At 37.4% G+C, this 23,253-nt stretch overlaps 1 protein-coding gene across 3 annotated transcripts in view; it reads left to right on the forward strand.

Annotated features, from left to right (window-relative positions):
• The window catches only part of Treh (Trehalase), a 127,209-nt gene that overhangs the window by 37,548 nt on the left and 66,408 nt on the right, over positions 1-23,253 (forward strand). For 2 of the 3 annotated variants that reach the window (XM_088264156.1, XM_088264158.1), the window contains exon 1: positions 15,594-15,843. The exons of the other annotated variant lie outside the window; for it this stretch is intronic. The gene's annotated coding sequence lies outside the window, so the exon portion shown is untranslated. Of the gene's footprint in view, positions 1-15,593; positions 15,844-23,253 lie in introns of those variants that run through there. 3 annotated transcript variants of the gene reach the window in all.

Here is a 23,253-nt window from a genome sequence, read left to right on the forward strand (position 1 = left end):
TCCGAAAATGAAGATGACGGCTTCTCCTTGAAAATGCTCACGTTGCTCATGATTCTCCATCATTCCCCAACCCCATTCATACCCCCAACCCTAACCCCATCCCCATTCATATCCCCATCCACATTCATATACCCATTCCCATTCATACCCCCATCCCCACCTCCATTCGTAACCCCCAACCCCATCCCCATTCATATCCCCATCCCCTTTAATATCCACAACCCAATCTCCATTCATATCCCCATCCCCAACCTTATCCCCAACCCCCAACCCCATCCCTGACCCCATCCCCAACCCCCAACCCCATTCATATTCCCATCCCCATTAATACCCCCTCATGATTCTCATCTCAAAATTGTTGAGATTATCCCGATATCTACTGCGGGTGGTCGAGAAGCAGTCGGTCGAAGCGACTAAAATCCAGTAGACCTTCATTATTCAGAAAATGAAGATGACGGCTTCTCCTTGAAAATGCTCACGTTGCTCATGATTCTCATCTCAAAATTGTTGAGATTATCCCGATATCTGTTGCGGATGGTCGAGAAGCAGTTGGTCTATGCGACTATAATCCAGTAGACCTTCATTTTTCCGAAAATGAAGATGACGGCTCCTCCTTGAAAATGCTCACGTTGCTCATGATTCTCATCTCAAAATTGTTGAGATTATCCCGATATCTGCTGCGGATGGTCGAGAAGCAGTTGGTCTATGCGACTATAATCCAGTAGACCTTCATTTTTCCGAAAATGAAGATGACGGCTCCTCCTTGAAAATGCTCACGTTGCTCATGATTCTCATCTCAAAATTGTTGAGATTATCCCGATATCTACTGCGGGTGGTCGAGAAGCAGTCGGTCGAAGCGACTATAATCCAGTAGACATTCATTATTCAGAAAATGAAGATGACGGCTTTTCCTTGAAAATGCTCACGTTGCTCATGATTCTCATCTCAAAATTGTTGAGATTATCCCGATATCTGCTGCGGATGGTCGAGAAGCAGTTGGTCTATGCGACTATAATCCAGTAGACCTTCATTTTTCCGAAAATGAAGATGACGGCTCCTCCTTGAAAATGCTCACGTTGCTCATGATTCTCATCTCAAAATTGTTGAGATTATCCCGATATCTACTGCGGGTGGTCGAGAAGCAGTCGGTCGAAGCGACTAAAATCCAGTAGACCTTCATTTTTCCGAAAATGAAGATGACGGCTCCTCCTTGAAAATGCTCACGTTGCTAATGATTCTCATCTCAAAATTGTTGAGATTATCCCGATATCTACTGCGGGTGGTCGAGAAGCAGTTGGTCTATGCGACTATAATCCAGTAGACCTTCATTTTTCCGAAAATGAAGATGACGGCTTCTCCTTGAAAATGCTCACGTTGCTCATGATTCTCCATCATTCCCCAACCCCATTCATACCCCCAACCCTAACCCCATCCCCATTCATATCCCCATCCACATTCATATACCCATTCCCATTCATACCCCCATCCCCACCTCCATTCGTAACCCCCAACCCCATCCCCATTCATATCCCCATCCCCTTTAATATCCACAACCCAATCTCCATTCATATCCCCATCCCCAACCTTATCCCCAACCCCCAACCCCATCCCTGACCCCATCCCCAACCCCCATTCCCATTCATATTCCCATCCCCATTAATACCCCTTCATGATTCTCATCTCAAAATTGTTGAGATTATCCCGATATCTGCTGCGGATGGTCGAGAAGCAGTTGGTCTATGCGACTAAAATCCAGTAGACCTTCATTATTCAGAAAATGAAGATGACGGCTTCTCCTTGAAAATGCTAACGTTGCTCATGATTCTCATCTCAAAATTGTTGAGATTATCCCGATATCTGTTGCGGATGGTCGAGAAGCAGTTGGTCTATGCGACTATAATCCAGTAGACCTTCATTTTTCCGAAAATGAAGATGACGGCTCCTCCTTGAAAATGCTCACGTTGCTCATGATTCTCCATCATTCCCCAACCCCATTCATACCCCCAACCCTAACCCCATCCCCATTCATATCCCCATCCACATTCATATACCCATTCCCATTCATACCCCCATCCCCACCTCCATTCGTAACCCCCAACCCCATCCCCATTCATATCCCCATCCCCTTTAATATCCACAACCCAATCTCCATTCATATCCCCATCCCCAACCTTATCCCCAACCCCCAACCCCATCCCTGACCCCATCCCCAACCCCCAACCCCATTCATATTCCCATCCCCATTAATACCCCCTCATGATTCTCATCTCAAAATTGTTGAGATTATCCCGATATCTACTGCGGGTGGTCGAGAAGCAGTCGGTCGAAGCGACTAAAATCCAGTAGACCTTCATTATTCAGAAAATGAAGATGACGGCTTCTCCTTGAAAATGCTCACGTTGCTCATGATTCTCATCTCAAAATTGTTGAGATTATCCCGATATCTGTTGCGGATGGTCGAGAAGCAGTTGGTCTATGCGACTATAATCCAGTAGACCTTCATTTTTCCGAAAATGAAGATGACGGCTCCTCCTTGAAAATGCTCACGTTGCTCATGATTCTCATCTCAAAATTGTTGAGATTATCCCGATATCTGCTGCGGATGGTCGAGAAGCAGTTGGTCTATGCGACTATAATCCAGTAGACCTTCATTTTTCCGAAAATGAAGATGACGGCTCCTCCTTGAAAATGCTCACGTTGCTCATGATTCTCATCTCAAAATTGTTGAGATTATCCCGATATCTACTGCGGGTGGTCGAGAAGCAGTCGGTCGAAGCGACTATAATCCAGTAGACATTCATTATTCAGAAAATGAAGATGACGGCTTTTCCTTGAAAATGCTCACGTTGCTCATGATTCTCATCTCAAAATTGTTGAGATTATCCCGATATCTGCTGCGGATGGTCGAGAAGCAGTTGGTCTATGCGACTATAATCCAGTAGACCTTCATTTTTCCGAAAATGAAGATGACGGCTCCTCCTTGAAAATGCTCACGTTGCTCATGATTCTCATCTCAAAATTGTTGAGATTATCCCGATATCTACTGCGGGTGGTCGAGAAGCAGTCGGTCGAAGCGACTAAAATCCAGTAGACCTTCATTATTCAGAAAATGAAGATGACGGCTTCTCCTTGAAAATGCTCACGTTGCTCATGATTCTCATCTCAAAATTGTTGAGATTATCCCGATATCTGTTGCGGATGGTCGAGAAGCAGTTGGTCTATGCGACTATAATCCAGTATACCTTCATTTTTCCGAAAATGAAGATGACGGCTCCTCCTTGAAAATGCTCACGTTGCTCATGATTCTCATCTCAAAATTGTTGAGATTATCCCGATATCTACTGCGGGTGGTCGAGAAGCAGTCGGTCGAAGCGACTAAAATCCAGTAGACCTTCATTATTCAGAAAATGAAGATGACGGCTTCTCCTTGAAAATGCTCACGTTGCTCATGATTCTCATCTCAAAATTGTTGAGATTATCCCGATATCTGCTGCGGATGGTCGAGAAGCAGTTGGTCTATGCGACTATAATCCAGTAGACTCTCCATGTCAACTCTGTGCCACGGCAACCCAGTTGCCATGTCCACCTTGCAACCATGTCAACTCTTCCAACCCTGTGACATAGCAACCATGTGCCATAGCAACCCAGTTGCTATGTCACAGTTGACATAGCAACCCAGTTATTCCCCATCATTCCCCCAACCCCATCCCTAACCTTATCCCCATTTATATCCCCATCCAATTCATTTCCCCATCCCTATTCATATAACATATACCCATTCATAACCCCAACCCCTTTTAATATCCCCATCCCCATCATATCCCCATCTCCATCATATCCCCATCCCCATCATATCCCCATCCCCCATCATTCCTCATCCCTAACCCTATCCCCATTCATATCCACATCCCATTCATTCCTCCCCAACCTTATCCCCACCCCCCAACCCTATTCCCATCCACATTCACATCCCCTTCCCCATTAATATCCACAACCCCATCCCCATTTGTATCCCCATTCCCATTCATACCCCCAACCCAAACCCCATCCCCATTCATATTCCCATCCACATTCATATCCCAATTCCCATTCATACCCCCATCCCCAACCCCATTCCCAACCCCCATACCCATCCCCATTAATATCCACAACCCCATCCCCATTCATACCCCCGACCCAAACTCCATCCACATTCATATCCCTATCCCCATTTATATCCCCATCTCCATCATTCCCCAACCCCATTCATGCCCTCAACCCTAACCCCATCCCCATTCATATCCCCATCCACATTCATATACCCATTCCCATTCATACCCCCATCCCCAACTCCATTCTTAACCCCCAACCCCATTCCCATTCATATCCCCATCCCCTTTAATATCCACAACCCAATCTCCATTCATATCCCCATCCCCAACCTTATCCCCAACCCCCAACCCCATCCCTGACCCCATCCCCAACCCCCAACCCCATTCATATTCCCATCCCCATTAATACCCCCTCATGATTCTCATCTCAAAATTGTTGAGATTATCCCGATATCTGCTGCGGGTGGTCGAGAAGCAGTCGGTCGAAGCGACTAAAATCCACTAGACCTTCATTTTTCCGAAAATGAAGATGACGGCTTCTCCTTGAAAATGCTCACGTTACTCATGATTCTCATCTCAAAATTGTTGAGATTATCCCGATATCTGCTGTGGATGGTCGAGAAGCAGTTGGTCTATGCGACTATAATCCAGTAGACCTTCATTTTTCCGAAAATGAAGATGACGGCTTCTCCTTGAAAATGCTCACGTTGCTCATGATTCTCATCTCAAAATTGTTGAGATTATCCCGATATCTGTTGCGGATGGTCGAGAAGCAGTTGGTCTATGCGACTATAATCCAGTAGACCTTCATTTTTCCGAAAATGAAGATGACGGCTCCTCCTTGAAAATACTCACGTTGCTCATGATTCTCCATCATTCCCCAACCCCATTCATACCCCCAACCCTAACCCCATCCCCATTCATATCCCCATCCACATTCATATACCCATTCCCATTCATACCCCCATCCCCAACTCCATTCTTAACCCCCAACCCCATCCCCATTCATATCCCCATCCCCTTTAATATCCACAACCCAATCTCCATTCATATCCCCATCCCCAACCTTATCCCCAACCCCCAACCCCATCCCTGACCCCATCCCCAACCCCCAACCCCATTCATATTGCCATCCCCATTAATACCCCCTCATGATTCACATCTCAAAATTGTTGAGATTATCCCGATATCTGCTGCGGATGGTTGAGAAGCAGTTGGTCGAAGCGACTAAAATCCAGTAGACCTTCATTATTCAGAAAATGAAGATGACGGCTTCTCCTTGAAAATGCTCACGTTGCTCATGATTCTCATCTCAAAATTGTTGAGATTATCCCGATATCTACTGCGGGTGGTCGAGAAGCAGTCGGTCGAAGCGACTAAAATCCAGTAGACCTTCATTATTCAGAAAATGAAGATGACGGCTTCTCCTTGAAAATGCTCACGTTGCTCATGATTCTCATCTCAAAATTGTTGAGATTATCCCGATATCTGTTGCGGATGGTCGAGAAGCAGTTGGTCTATGCGACTATAATCCAGTAGACCTTCATTTTTCCGAAAATGAAGATGACGGCTCCTCCTTGAAAATGCTCACGTTGCTCATGATTCTCATCTCAAAATTGTTGAGATTATCCCGATATCTACTGCGGGTGGTCGAGAAGCAGTCGGTCGAAGCGACTAAAATCCAGTAGACCTTCATTATTCAGAAAATGAAGATGACGGCTTCTCCTTGAAAATGCTCACGTTGCTCATGATTCTCATCTCAAAATTGTTGAGATTATCCCGATATCTGTTGCGGATGGTCGAGAAGCAGTTGGTCTATGCGACTATAATCCAGTAGACCTTCATTTTTCCGAAAATGAAGATGACGGCTCCTCCTTGAAAATGCTCACGTTGCTCATGATTCTCATCTCAAAATTGTTGAGATTATCCCGATATGTGTTGCGGATGGTCGAGAAGCAGTTGGTCTATGCGACTATAATCCAGTAGACCTTCATTTTTCCGAAAATGAAGATGACGGCTCCTCCTTGAAAATGCTCACGTTGCTCATGATTCTCATCTCAAAATTGTTGAGATTATCCCGATATCTGTTGCGGATGGTCGAGAAGCAGTTGGTCTATGCGACTATAATCCAGTAGAACTTCATTTTTCCGAAAATGAAGATGACGGCTCCTCCTTGAAAATGCTCACGTTGCTCATGATTCTCATCTCAAAATTGTTGAGATTATCCCGATATCTACTGCGGGTGGTCGAGAAGCAGTCGGTCGAAGCGACTAAAATCCAGCAGACCTTCATTATTCAGAAAATGAAGATGACTTCTTCTCCTTGAAAATGCTCACGTTGCTCATGATTCTTATCTCAAAATTGTTGAGATTATCCCGATATCTGCTGTGGATGGTCGAGAAGTAGTTGGTCGAAGCGACTAAAATCCAGTAGACTCTCCATGTCAACTCTGTGCCACGGCAACCCAGTTGCCATGTCCACCTTGCAACCATACCAACTCTTCCAACCATTTGCCACGGCAGCACAGTTGCCATGTCCACCCTGCAACCATGTCAACTCTGTGCCACGTTTACTCAGTTGCCATGTCCACCCTGCAACCATAACAGCTCTGTCAACCCTTTGCCCCGACAACCCAGTTGTCATGTCCACCTTGCAACCATTTCAACTCTGTCAATCCTTTGCCACGGCAACCCAGTTGCCATGTCCATCCTGCAACCATATCAACTCTGTCAACTCTTTACCACGGCAACCCAGTTTCCATGTCATCCCTGTGCCACGATAACCCAGTTGCCATGTTAACCTTGTAACCATGTCAACTCTGTCAACCCTTTGCCACGGCAACCCAGTTGCCATGTCCACACTGCCACCATATCAACTCTGTCAACTCTTTACCACGGCAACCCAGTTTCCATGTCATCCCTGTGCCACGACAACCCAGTTGCCATGTCCACCTTGCAACCATGTCAACTCTGTCAACCCTTTGCCACGGCAACCCAGTTGCCATGTCCACACTGCCACCATATCAACTCTGTCAACCCTCTGCCCCGACAACCCAGTTGCCATATCCACCTTGCAACCATGTCAACTCTGTCAACGCTTTGCCACGGCAACCCTTTTGCCGTGTCCACCTTGCAACCATGTGAACTCTGTCAACGCTCTGCAGCGGCAACCCAGTTCCCATGTCCACCCTGCAACCATGTCAATCCTGTGCCACGGCAACCCAGTTACCATGTCCACCCGCAACCATGTCAACCCTGTGCCACGGTAACCCAGTTGCCATGTCCATCCTGCAACTATATCAACTCTGTGCCACGGCAACCCAGTTGCCATGTCCACCCTGCAATCATGTCAACTCTGTGCCACGGCAACCCAGTTGCCACGTCCACCTTGCAACCATGTGAACTCTGTCAACCCTTTGCCACGGCAACCCAGTTTCCATGTCCACCCTGCAACTATTTCAACTCATTGCCACGGCAACCCAGTTGCCATGTCCACCTTGCAACCATGTGAACTCTGTCAACCCTTTGCCACGACAACCTAGTTTCCATCTCCACCCTGCAACCATGTCAATTCATTGCCACGGCAACCCAGTGTCCATGTCCTCCCTGCAACCACATCAAACCCTGTCAACCCTTTGCCACGGCAACCCAGCTGCCATGACCATCTTGCAACCATGTCAACTCTGTCAACCCTTTGCCACGGCAACCCAATGTCCATGTCCACCCTGCAACCATGTCAACCCTGTGCCACATTATCCCAATTTCCATGTTCACCTTGGAACCATGTGAACTCTTTTAACCCTTTGCCACGGCAACCCAGTTGCCATGTCCACCCTGCAACCATGTCAACCCTGTGCCCCGGCAACCCAGTAACCCAGTTTCCATGTCCACCCTGCAACCATATCAACTCTTTGCCACGGCATCCCAGTTTCCATGTCCACCTTGCAACCGTGTCAACTCTGTCAACCCGTTGCTTTGGAAACCCAGTTGCCATATCCACCCTGCAACCATGTCAACCCTGTGCCATCTTGTTTCATCTTGAAAATCCTCACTTTGCTCATGATTCTCGTCTCAAAAATGTTGAGATTATCCCGATTGCTGCTGCGGGTGGTCGAGAAGCAGGTGATTGAGTTGACTATAAGCCATGTCCACCCTGCAAACATGTCAACTCTGTGCCACGACAACCCAGTTGCCATGTCCACTTTGCATCCATGTCACCTGTTTCAACCCTTTGCCACGGCAACTCAGTTGCCATGTCCATTTTGCAACCATGTCACCTCTTTCAACCCTGTGCCACGACAACCCAGTTTCCATGTCCACCCTGCAAACATGTCAACTCTTTGCCACGGCAACTATGCCTATGGCTTCAACTTGAAAATGCTCACGTTGCTCTTGATTCTCATCTCAAAATTGTTGAGATTATTCCGATTGCTGCTGCAGAAGGTCGAGAAGCAGGTGGTTGAGTTGACTATACTCCGGTAGACCTTAATCTTTCCAGAGATGAAGATGACGGCTTCATCTTGAAAATGCTCACGTTGCCCGTGATTATCATCTCAACTTTATTGAGATTATCCTAATTGCTGTTGCTGGTGGTTGAGAAGCAGGTGGTTGAGTTGACTATACTCTGGTAGACTTTCAATATCTTCATATTCTGAATGATGAAGGTCTACTGGAGTATAGTCAACTATACAAGAGGCGTCTTCGACATTTATGGCATTAGAACGTTGAGCAAACACTTGCCGGATATTTTCATACAAGTGTGAACAGGCATAGAATTTTCGCAAATATTTTTGCAGTGTGGCGTTCTATTCTCTCAGCAAGCGGCATGATGGTCAATTACTTTTTTTTAGTCTTTTATAAGGCCATGAATTGCCAAAGCCATTTTTTAGTCAATAATTTATGTTAATGGCCAAAAACCATGAAAAACGCTAATTGCTCTGCGCTTTAGAAATCTTTGAAACCACAAACTTTTTAGACACACTGTTATGATTTTGTTCATGAATATGAGGGCAAATAAAAACCTTGTGTTTTTCGTATATCGCACACCTAAATCAAAACTGTGTCAACAAAAAAATTATTAAAACTAACTAACTAACTAACTTACCACCAAGCCGCTTCCCCGCAGGGGTAGGCAGAGAGAAAGAGCGCCACACCACTCTGTCCTTGCAAACATTATTCGCCTCTTCCACGTTCATGCATCTCCTCATACATACCCGCCGATTATTATTAATTATTAATTTTTGAGATAATCACGTATTCGGATTCCGCAAACGATGACGCGTATTCGCTCACTCCTTTCAACAACGTCATATATCAAAAAACTTGATTTTTGATGTATGACGTTGTTGAAAGGAGATCGTTTTTTAAGTTTAAAAATATAATAAAATGTATTAAAAAAATATATATATCAAGCCACTTTTTGAACTTTTTACTGTGCAACAGATCTTTTAAGGTAAAATCTTAATGTTTTTTCTCAATTTGTAAAATATTAGGTATCTTTAAAAAAATAATTAAACAATACCTTTTCTTCAGAATGCAAAAACGACACTTTTTGCCCTGTAGCGGGTAAATATTATGTTGAAAAATGCCGCTTTTGCTGGGATATAGTACATTTTCTGGGCATTCCGAAAACATGCACAACTGAAAATTGACGATTTTTGATATATGACGTTGTTGAAAGGAGTTAGCGATATATTAATTTACTCGACTATCTTAAATATTTTTCAAAATATAGCACTATATGTTCCCTTTGGTGAATAAAGGAGTTCGATTCTCTCTGCCTACCCCTTCGGAGAAGCGGTGTGATGGTTAGTTACTTAGTATGAAATGTTTTAATGTAAATAAGTATTCTTTCATATGCATTGTCCATTCATGAAAGTAAGGCGATATCACTATGCGTTTTTACGTCTCTCCTCAAAAAACAGTTTTTTTGAGTTGATACTCTTTTGATCTAGGGGTGCGATATTAATATTTGAAAAAAAAATAATTATCAAATTATTTATTTGAATTTTTCGGTCAGTAAGCTGATCATTATTTTTAAATTTATCATATAAAAGAAATCCATAATTATTTTCGTTCTAAAAAAATGCAGGTCAAAACCAATTGTGTTTCGGGTACCTATGCACGTCTTTATCATAACTTAATCGAAATCTTCTAGTACACAACCATGATACACGATGTACACACAACGAAGGTTTGATAGTCCCAAGAATTGACGGTAAATATGGGAGTCCAACACTGCAATATATCGTTCCGAACATTTTTAATTTTTTGCCGACGGATGTTAGAGGTCAAAATAAAATATGGAACAAAGACAAAGTAAAGGAATGGGTAAATGATCAAGAGTTGATTCTATAAAAATTGTAAAATGTTTATATTCTTAATTTTTCTCTCTTTTTGTGTGTATATTAGGTTAAAATGGTTAAAAACAATGAAAATGTATTAAAAAAGAACTCCACCGACAAGACACACAAGGTGGCTTGGTGGGTCTCTGCATTTTTAAAAAATATGTTTAAAATTGCGATTGAAATAAATGTATACAATTAATAAAATAAAATAATAAAAAATAAAAAAAAACTTACCAACTAAATGATTAACACGCTGCTTCACTGCAGGGGTAGACAGAGAGAATAGAACGCCACACCAATCTGTCTGCTAACAATCTTCGCCTCTTATACATTCATGCATCTCCCCTTATACACACCCGCCGATTATTCCGACTCCTGATGTCAAGTATTTGAAATACTTGATTATGCCAATTTTGGATATTTATTGGTTTTTAGAATATATGTACACAACAATATATTTACATTTTTTTAAATCCTTACCTTTCAATAACTGTTTTCTTTTCAAAACCATATAATTAATTGGAAGAAAAACTTATTTTTTCAACGCAAAAATAGTATTTTAAGAAAAAAATCAATTACTTAAATGTTACCTGGATGTAGAGAAAATTACGTTATGACTTAACGAATACTGGGCCTTAATCCCTACATACATACATAACTATGAATGATTGCTTCATATATTTTTAAGTATTCACAGTATCTTGTTGATTTTGAGAAAAAAAGTGATACTTTTCACATTTTACCGGGTATTAAAGCTGTTCAAACAATAATATTTTTTTTAAATTTGGCCGGTAATTTCCATGGAAAATGACTGTCATATCGCTCACTCCTTTCAACAACGTCATATATCAAAAAACTTGATTTTTCAGGAGATCATTTTTTAAAGTTTAAGAATATTTCATTTATTGTTTCGGCATTAACTTTGTGGTAAGACATGTTACAATGATTAAAGAAAACACTTGTTTTTTTACTACTTGAGTTTTATTAAAGACTACATGTTTCAGAAGTTAAACTTCCATCATTCAGTTATTATACAGACCTGAATGATGGAAGTTTAACTTCTGAAACATGTAGTCTATAATAAAACTCAAGTGGTAAAAAAACAAGTGTTTTCTTTAATAAGTTTAAGAGTATAATAAAATGTATTAAAAATAAATTTCAAGCCACTTATTAAACTTTTTACTGTGCAACAGATCTTTTTAGGTAAACCCTGAAGGTTTTTTTCTCGATTTGAAAAATATTTAGTTGATTTAAAAAAATAATTAAACAATACATTTTCTTCGAAATGCAAAAACAACACTTTCTGCCCTGTAGCGGGTAAATATTAAGTTAAAAATGTGCCGCTTTTGCTGGGATATAGTACATTTTCTGGGCATTACGAAAACACGCATAACTGAAAATTGTCGATTTTTGATTTATGATGTTGTTGAAAGGAGTTAGCGATATGTACATATATAAGTATCTAGGAGATCCTAAATATTGAGTAGTGTGGTTGTCAATCGTGGGTAGAAGATGTGAATGTTATACCTGTGTAAAGTGATCACTAACCAAGCTGACGGTCGCAAGCCCTGTCTTCTTTATTCTTCTTCATCCATTTTAGAAGTTAAAAATTAAAAAAAAATAAGTAAAAAAGTATTTGATTTGCCTATGACTTTTGGCACAATCAATTATCTAGAATCTGAATATCTAGATAGTTAATTTAATTATTTTTATTTTATTTGTTATTTTACTTTGATTATGTATTTCAAGGTGGTTTCTTATCTAACCACTAGTCACTACGTACATTTTTTTCTTATCTCGCTTATTTTTTACGAATCTTTTTAACCATTTACGCTCAAACATGTTTACAGATCATATTCTAGATTTTTCCGTTGTAAAATTTAAAAGATTTATTTAAAAAAAAAATACTGTCAGACTGGGTGGGTAACTTTGAACGATTTTTGTGCTACTTTTTGAAATTTCGTTTGTTTTTGCTAAAATCAAAAATTCAAACTGAAAACGCTACAATTGACTCATATTTGACATGCCAAATTTTCCTCGGTCTTCATGTGCTCCTATCTCCAATAACATTCGCCTCATAAAATTGTTTTGCCGTTCTTTGCTCACGCATTCGTTCCACACGACCAAACCATCTCAAAACACCTTTCTTAATATTATCGATAATGCTTATCTCAGTCTTGCATTCTTTCCTCATTTCACCATTCAGACATCTAGTATGCATAATTTTGCCACACATTCGTCTGAGAGATCGTATTTTGACTGCATTTAGTCTACTTTAATCCTTCTTTTGCCATGCATGGAGGTGAAGTGTGGATTCCATAGTATGACTTTCTTATTTGTATAAAAAGATGTTCCGATTAAGAGTTAAAATAATTTTTTTTTTCAATTTTGTCCGTTTGTCCACAGTTACCCAGATTGACCGTACAAAACATAATGAAACATTATATCGCTCACTCCTTTCAAGAACGTCATAAATCAAAAATTGTCAATTTTCATTTGTGCATGTTTTCGGAATGCCTAGAAAATGTACTATATCCCAGCAAAAGAGGCATATTTTTAACTTAATATTTACCCGCTACAGGGCAGAAAGTGTGGTTTTTGCATTTTGAAGAAAAGGTATTGCTTAATTATTTTTTTAAATAAACTTAATATTTTTTCAAATGGGGAAAAAACCTTCAGGTTTTACCTAAAAAGATCTGTTGAACAGTAAAAAGTTCAGTAAGTTGCTTGATATTTATTTATAATACATTGTATTATATTTTTAAACTTTAAAAACGTTCTCCTGAAAAATCAAGTCTTTTTGATTTATGACGTTCTTGAAAGGAGTGAGCGATATAAGATGGATTATTTTTAAAGAACAATAAAAAATGCTAAATTTACATTTCTCTAAAAAGATTCGTCTATAAATAAAATAAATAATAATTGATTTTCGTTAATGTTGCTCGTTTTTCCAAAGTTACCCAGATTGACTACAAAATATAACGAAACATTATGTAAGATGGATTATTTCTAAAGAATTATAAAAAATGCAAAATTTACATTTATTTCATAAGATCCGTCTATAAATAAAATTATAAAATATGATTTTGTTCAATGTTTCTCGTTTGTTCACAGTTACCCAGATTGACTGTACGAAACATAATGAAACAGTACATCGGCTGTCCAAACTCAAAACACAGTAAGGGACATTTTTTTGTAGTACGTTTTTTTTTTGCATTTTTGGACTAAGTAGATTCCACTTAGTCCAATAATGCAAAAAAACGTACTACAAAAAAGATGTCCCTTACTGTGTTTTAATTTTGGACAGCCGACATAAGATGGATTATTTCTAAAGAACGATAGTGCTAAATTTATATTTCGTTAAAAACATCCGTCTATAAATAAATAAAATATTAAAAAAAATTGTTCAATGTTGCCCAGTTGTTCACAGTTACCCAGATTGTCTGTACAACACATGATGAAACATTATATAAGACGGATTACTTGTAAAGAACAATAAAAAATTCTCACAAAATACGTTTGTAATGTACATTTAAATATTTGCATATTCTGTTGCCACAAAACTCGTCGACGTTCTATCTCCAATATGTTTTTTGTTTGCCTAGTAAATCAAAGAGTCGAGATTGTGGATACTGTGACGTCCGGCTAGCTTCTTGGCACCTGCCGAGCGTCTGTGACGTCACGGATAATGATAAATGGCCGTATCTGTGTAAAAACAGATGTGCGAATATGCTTGTGTGTGTGTTTTGCGAATATGTTCAGGTAAGTGTGTTTAACACTTTTAAACCGGTTGTACTTTAAATGATCGATCATTTAAAATATTAAAAAAAAAAAAACGTTCTAATTTTGTTCTTAAATCTTCAAATCATTATCCGCATACGAGGGTGCATAGGGCACCGCATCATATAAATTGCTGTGTTATATTGATCGTTAACACATGAAGAAAAAGTGAACAGCCCTCCGCTTCAGGTTCAAGGTAATATTGAATTAATATCAGAGTGAAAAAAAAACACTTATATTTATTTGACCCCCCTCCTGGGAATCGAACCCAAGACCTCCAGTACAGTAGCCGAGTGTGCTGACTTTTACACTACGAAGGCGGACAAAAACATAAAAACTACCTCAGTAATTCCGGTCGTGTTTAATTAGTAATTACTCGCAAACACAATTCAGTAAGCGATCTGCTCCGCGCACATTTGAAAAAAAATAATTAGATTTTTTTAGAACATGTATGGATTTTTTTCAACTCCTTCGTGTGCCTTGTCAGCTCTCTCCAATGTTAACAATCACTATGGCAAAGGTTTCACGATCCTGCGCCGTCCGGAACAACTCTTCCACTCCTCTCATACCGGTCCAGTCGCGAATGCTGCGAAGCCACGATGTTCGCTTTCTGCCAGCTCCTCACAGTCCTTCTATTTTCCCCATCATTATAATTTGCAGAATGTAATATTTTTCTCCACAAAATACGTGACCGAAATACGAGATCTTCCGACCCTTGATATTGGACTAGAGTACTAGCGGAACGGAAGGTCTGCTGATGACAGTCAGCAGTCCGCCTTCTCCTGAGGAATGCAACGTGGTTTCCTCACAGCAATGAGCAAATGCTGACATGTTCCTGATTGGCCCACACTAGATTATCCCTCCTGTTCCCAACACAGATTCGAATAAAAACATATTGAATTAGCTAGAAGAAACAAAAATCCGCTAAATGATCTATAAACCTTGTACATAATAAGCAAGGTAAATAATAAACGCAATTCCCATCTTTTAAAAAAAATCTGACAAGAGTTCACTGTTAATACTAGATACTATTTACTTTATGTATTAATTTTGAAATCAAACACAGATTTGTTGAGTCTACTAAGTTGATAAAAAATCTGTGTTTGATTTAAAAATTAATATATAAATTAAAACGGAGTTCTACAAATTAAACGCCAAATCAATAAATAAACTACTATTTACTGCTTACCTTTCAATGACTCTTTTCTTTTCTAAACCATATATTTAATTCGAAAAAAAATCGAATTTATTATTTTCGAAAATTATGTTGCAATTTATCGTATATTGGGCATCAAGGGGTTGAATTGCACACCTCGCCACGTCACGCCCGCTCGAACTATGCCCCACATAATATCACTTGCATCGCCGATACTTCCACTTCGAGTTTTCATTTCAGATTTCAGTTTTGACGTGACCGCCGCGCCGTGCAGACGTGTTTTTTTCGCTCCGCACTCTCCGGCGAAACGCTCGAGTAATTGCCGTAATTAAATATAATCACACACGTTTTATTGTGCCTGATACATCCAGCGAATGATACGTGTGCCGATAATTGTACTGTCGTATTTCTAAGTACACCCGCTGTGAATTCCTTCAACGCTTCGATTGAATTTTATTTTCTGGAAATTGGTGAGTGAAAATTGTATGAAACTATTATTGCAAAAAAAAAAAAGTTTTTTCAGTAAATTCAAAATAATTTCCCTTGTTTGCTGACGAAACACATGTTTATTGCAACAAAAATTCAATTTTAACCTTTACGTTTTTCAGTGAATTCGACGTTATTACCCTGATTTTTATACCGACAATACACAAGATTATTTCAATATACAATATTTCAACATATAATGAAATTTTAACCTTTACGTTTTTCAGTGAATTCAACATTATTTCGCTGATTTTATACCGACAATACACAAGATTATTTCAATATACAATATTTCAACATGGAATGAAATTTTAACCTGTACGTTTTTCAGTAAATTTAACATTGTTTCCCTGATTTTTATACAGAAAATACACAAGATTATTTCAATGTACAATATTTCAACATAATATGAAATTTTAACCTTTACGTTTTTCAGTGAATTCAACATTATTTCCCTGATTTTTATACCGACAACACACAGGATTATTTCAATATACAATATTTCAACATAAAATGAAATTTTAACCTTTACGTTTTTCAGTGAATTCAACATTATTTTCCTGATTTTATACCGACAATACACAAGATTATTTCAATATACAATATTTCAACATAATATGAAATTTTAACCTGTAAGTTTTTCAGTGAATTCAAAATTATATCCCTGATTTTTATACCGACAATACACAAGTTTATTTCAATATATTTCAACATAACATGAAATTTCATCCTTTACGTTTTTCAGTCAATTCAATATTATTTCCCTAATTTTTTACCGTCAAAATACAAGCTTGTTTCAAAATGTTTCAACAAAAAATTAAATTCTAAAATTTTTGTTTTTCAATAAATTCAACATTATTTCAGTGTTTTTTTCCGACAATACACAAGTTTACATCAAAATGTTACAACATAACATGAATTTTCAACCTTTACGTTTTTCAGATAGTTCAACATTATAATATACAAGTTTTTTTCAATATGTTTCAACATAAAATGAAATTTTAACATTTTCGTTTTTAAGCAAATTCAACATTATTTTTTCCATTCACATTTTCAATCGGTATTGAAAATGTGAATGGAAAAAATAATGTTGAATTTGCTTAAAAAAACTTGTGTATTATTATCGGTATAATACACAAGTTTTTTTCAATATAAAATGAAATTTCAACCTTTCCCTTTGCTTTTCAGTAAATTCAACCTTATTTCCCTGATCTTTTTTTACATATAATACACACGTTTATTTCAACATAAAATGTAATTTAAACCTTTACTTTTTTCTGTAAATTCGACATTATTTTCCTAATTTTTTGTTTCATTGTATGTGTTTATTTTATTTATATTGTATTTTATTGAAATTGTTGCGTGAAAAAAATATTGAACCATTATTGACAAAAAAAACTTCAAATATACTTCGAGTAAAATATCAAGTAGGTACCTTTCAGTTTTTCAATAATTTTAATAAAATTTACCTGAATTTTTTTCACTGACGATATACACATTTATTGAAACATTAAATGAAATTTTCGAGACATAACGCGTATTCCTCTTCTTTGTCATATGGTGCATAAGACACTGCATATGCGAACGCAGTGTTATCTCGATTTTGATTTTACGCCGGGCATGAGAAAGATGTCCCATGACGTCAGAAAGTGCCATCGTTTTATTTGTACTTTGATGCGAATGATGAATCACTAATTCATTCGGATTTTCCACTATCGTGAGTCCTTATGTCAGTATGAAGATAAAAATACCGTGAAATCTCCATATTCGTTTACAATCTGACTGACGAATATAGAAACAGTTTTTCCAATAATCTTCTTCTTCTTCTAACCCTTATCCGCACCCCAATGGTGCATAGGGCACTGCATCGTATAGAAGCAGTGTTATCTTGATCGTTAAATACACGAAGGAAAGGTGATCAGCCTTCCGATTCAGGTACCAGTCCAGGGTCATATTAAAAAAATATTAGAGTGAAAAATCACTAATATTTATTTTGACCCTCTTGGGAATCGAACCCGGTACCTCTAGCATGGTAGCCTAGCGCGCTAACCACTACACTATGGAGGCGGACAACCAATTTTTTTTCCAATGATAACCAACTGAAATTCGTCTACGTATTTCATAAATTGATTCGGATGTCACTTTGTGGTGAAATCTATCATTTTTTTTTGTATTTCACATTACATTATAATCACATATACAAAAAATACTACATTATATACAAAAAAAGATCCCACAAAGGCATGGCCTGTGTGTGGATGTACATTTTATTTTAGGTTATAGGAAAGGGTACTGGAAAAATGCAATAGAGAAATATATCAAAAAAAGATTAAAATAATTATAAAATACTTCCGCCTCCGTAGTGTAATAGTCAGCACGCTCGGCTACCGTACTGGAGGTACCGGGTTCGATTCCCAGGGGGGGTCAAATAAATAAAAAAAGTGATTTTTTCACTCTTATATTTGTTCAATATTACCTTGGACTGATACCGGAAGCGGAGGGCGGATCACCTTTCCTTCGTGTGTTAACGATCAAGAAAACACTGCGTTTATATGATGCAGTGCCCTATGCACCATTAGGGTGCGGATAAGGGTTTGAATGAATAATATACTTATGTAATTGAAATTTTACTCGTTAAATATTACTATTTCTTAAAATGTATTGTGACATGTGTTTCGATCTATTTAGGATCATCATCAATCACTGCTTTTAATCATGATGCTGAATGCATCGAAACACGTGTCACAGTAGAGATTAAGACTTTCATTAATTGATTCGGCAGTCACTTTGTGGTAAAATTTTAATTTGAATTTTATTTAGTAAATGTTAGCTTCGCATACGGTGTTTGAAAATGTTGCGGAATGCATTGAAACACATGTCACAATGGATTTTAATAAATAGTGGTATTTACTAAGTAGAATTTAATACTATTACTGCTACTAAAACTACTACCATCACATCGTTTATATGCAGAGGAAGGCAGAGATGATGGAACGCCACACTTTTCTGTCTTGACAAACACTCCTAGCTTCCTTCACTTCGCTCACTCCTTTCAACAACGTCATAAATCAAAAAACTTGATTTTTCAGGAGATCGTTTTTAAAGTTTAAAAATATAATAAAATATATTTCAAATAAATATCAAGCCACTTTTTAAACTTTTTACTGTGCAACAGATCTTTTTAGGTAAAACCTGAAGGTTTTTTCTCCATTTGAAAAATATTTTGTAAATTTAAAAAAAATAATTAAACAATACCTTTTCTTCAAAATGCAAAAACAACACTTTCTGCCCTGTAGCGGGTAAATATTAAGTTAAAATTATCCCGCTTTTGCTGGGATATAGTACATTTTCTGGGCATTCCGAAAACATGCCCAACTGAAAATTGACGATTTTTAATTTATGACGTATGAGTGAGCGATATGTCTGATTGCGTAGACTTTTTTCACCACCAGATTTTAGGTTCTGATCGATCTGTTCGTCGTTCTTTTAGCCGTTCTTGTTCTGTTCTCCCCATTACATTTTTTTTTCGTCATTGAAATGTCCGAATATCGAGTATGACGAATATAGGAAGGCCTGCGAATATTGTGCTTCACTATACGTTACATAATACCGATATTATTTATGTAATTGACAGTAATACCCTATATTTAATATTCTAACAAGTATTTATCTTTATTTCATACAAACCGGCTATGCTAGCTTTATTTTTAATCGCCGATTAAAGTCTTCGATTGTTTATTTAAATTTAAAGAGAAATATTTGTGTTTTTTTTTTAATATTTATAAACATATTTCTATTTCATACTATTTCTGTGAGCCTAAGCGGCTCATTATTAGAAATTGGTATCAAATTGTGGTAGAGTGGGTTCGAGCCGAGAAACTCTGACTTAAGAGTCCGCGGCACTGACCACGGGACCACAACCCGACACAATAAGGCGGGATAATCTGTCCGTCTCCGTAGTGTAATGGTCAGCACGCTCGGCTACCGTTCCGGAGGTCCCGGGCTCGATACCCAGGTAGGGGGTTCAAATAAATATGTAAGTAAGTAGTATAATAAGGGATTTTTTCATTCTAATATTTATTCAATATTACCCTGGACTGGTACCTGAAGCGGATGGCTGATCATCTTTCCATCATGTGTTATAACGATCAAGATAACATTGCGTTTATATGATGCAGTGCCCTATGCACCATTGAGGTGATGAAAAGGTTTAAAAAATATATGAATTGCTCGCAACCTAATTTTCTTCAAACCCAGGTAACATTTAACGTATTTGCATTTTTTGATTAAAACACCGTTTTTGTATTGTAAAAATAAGTTTTTTTCGAAATAAATATAAGGTTTTGAAAAGAAAAAACTTATTAAGTTAAAAAAATGGTAAAAATATTTTTTCAATACTTTTTTTTAGTCAATTTAAAAAAAAAAAATTATTTAATTTAAAATAGTCACATTTTTTACACAATTTAGTACATTTCTACTTAATACAATCTCTTAACTTTAGTTGCGCTGAGCCTCTACAAAAAAAAGAAACTGAGCTCTGGTGCTTGGAGAGGGACTTTTTTCTTCTTCTTTTTTTTCAAATATAAAAGCTTCAAAAAAAAATTGCGCGCGGAAACGCGTCCGACCCCTGGCGCGGCCGCCCGCGTTCCGATTTGAACGCTTGAGATCTCAGCCTTTATTCCTCGTCATTTTTACATTCACCTTGTTTGAGATAGCGACTCTGTGTTTGTTGGCAGGAATTGCTAGAGGCGGTAAATCATATCACGCGATTCGCATTTGCAATGTCTGGCCTGAAGGTCGTCCGTATTGCAGAGGCACTAAGTCTACTATTTCCTCACTAAACTGGAGTAAATCGCTCGAAAAAGTCGAATCCTTATATTTTTCTATGTAAATATATTTTATTTAAAGATTTGGCGTTTATTTATTTACACTTAAACTAACTAACTAACCATCACACTGCTTCCCCGCAGGGGTAGGCAGAAAGAATAGAACGCCACACCACTCTGTCCTTGCAAACATTCTTCGCCTCTTCCACGTTCATGCATCTCCTCATACATACCCGCCGTTTTATTTAAACTTCGTGTACAGAAAAGAAATTACTACTTTGGCGGGCTTATTGCTTAAAAGCATTATCTTCCAACCAACCAAAAACAGACTAGTGATATTGATCAAAACGTTGGATACCATATTTAGCTGTTTGCAATCAGAGGGTAGATTTGGACATTATTTGGACTTGGACATTTAAAAATACGTAATTGGTAGAACTTCATTTTAATTTATATATTAAACGTTAAAATCAAACACTGATTTTTCGAGTCTTGTTATCGCTTTGGTATGGCATTTTCATTTAAAAATGCCAAAATAAGGCGAAACAAGTGTCACAGAATTGTCACAAAATTCAGTAGAAATCTATTTTATTTATTATGAAATATGTATGTTGAAATTAAGGTGGTACGCGTAATATATAATTCAGTAAATGACCGGCTGCGCTAGAGGCTAAACGTGTCTTTGCGTACAATTATTTTTGGAGTACATGTTAAATTCATTTTCTTAGCATTTATAAAATATTTTTATCAGTTCTTCTTAAAACATCGTTTTTACATTTAAAAAATAAATTTTTCTTAAAAATAATAATATAGTTTTGAAAAGAAAAGAGTTATTGAAAGGTAGGGAATAAAAAAAATATATAAACATATTTTTTTAATTTAAAATTTTGGTTTAAAAAAAATATCCAATATACATTATTTCAAAAAATCGGGCGTGAACAGACCTGTGACCTCTCCGGTGGTCTCCAGTGGAATGATTTATGTGCTTGCGAATATCCCCCTAATTCTTCCCTTACACAAAGTCACAAGTACAACTCGGCTGTCCAAACTCAAAACACAGTAAGGGACATTTTTTTGTAGTACTTTTTTTTTTACTTTTTTGAACTAAGTAGATTCTACTTAGTCCAAAAATTCAAAAATACGTACTACAAAAAAAATGTCCTTTACTGTGTTTTAGTTTGGACAGCCGAACTGTCCATATGATATTGGATATATTACATTTAGGGAAAGTCAAATAAACCAAATTTCCATCAGTACATTGCTTACACAAATTCTAAAAACATATTGTTCTTTGCCGTTCTGTACTCGGGGTTTGTGTACGTATGTCGAGGAATGGCATTTCAAAATTGTATTTTTTAATTTTTCCGTGTTTATTTATTGTTATTGTTATAAAATATTTCTGTGTATTGAAGGTATAAAGACAAACATTTAAAAAAAAATACAGTATTCACATCATTATTGTTTTATGAAAAACTCGCTTGAAACGGGATTTGATTTTAGGAAGAGAACTACCAACTGATCGTGTCTTAAGGCCTCTAACCTTTTCACCGCGAATCTAGCCTTTCTTTCGTATAATCTATAAATTATTACTCCGTGTTTGAAATACCGGTTCAAGGTTAAAAATCAAGACGGAGGTGAAAATAAATATTAGTCATTTTTATTTTATTTTTTATTTTTATGAATTTTGTTTACAAAATACATATTTAAATAATACAAAATAGTTGATAAATACACAAAACATTTCAAATATAACGTTTCTACCTCTCTAATAAAGTAGATACTTGTGTTTAGTGAGGGAGTTTGTTTTACAATTATTTTTCATTCATTCAAACCCTAATCCGCACCCTAATGGTGCATAGGGCACTGCATCATACAAACGCAGTGTTATCGTGATCGAACACATGAAGGAAAGGTGATCAGCCCTCCACTTCAGGTACCAGTCCAGGGTAATATAGAATAAATATTAGAGCGATAAAATCACTTGTATTTGTTCGACCCCCCTGGGAATCGAACTCCAGAACGGTAGCCGAGCGTGCTGACCATTACACTACGGAGGCGGATCAATTATTTTTTTACAATTATTTTTACACTTCAAAATTTATTTAATATTACCCTGGACTAGTTCCAGAAGCGCAAGGCTGATCTCCTTTCCGTTGTGTATTAAACGATCAAGATTACACTGCTTCTAATTATGCAGTGCTCAATGCACCATTAGGTCCGGATAAGGGTTAGAAGAAGTAATTGTATTTGAATATTTCGTGTAGCAAAACGAATAGTTTTTTTTTTAATATATATTTTTTTGCTTAGAAGTACAGCATGGCGGTAATTTTCTAAAAACAATGATGATTTTAGATTATTGCACAAACTGGTAAAATCGCAATAAATTTATCGAATATAAGTGAGGCAAAAAAACTCGACAACCGGATTGATTTTTTTTTTGTCAGTCCATTTAATCTTCACGTTCGTTTGAAAATGTCATAACTTAATTAATTTTTATGTGTTTTTTCATAAAATAGAAATATTAGAAATTAAAATAATAATTTACAACTAATAAATACACAAGTAAAT

Source organism: Brachycentrus maculatus, unplaced genomic scaffold (genome assembly GCF_059751285.1).
Source record: "Brachycentrus maculatus isolate JH-2025_06_01 unplaced genomic scaffold, ASM5975128v1 h1tg000216l, whole genome shotgun sequence".
Taxonomy (NCBI): domain Eukaryota; kingdom Metazoa; phylum Arthropoda; class Insecta; order Trichoptera; family Brachycentridae; genus Brachycentrus; species Brachycentrus maculatus.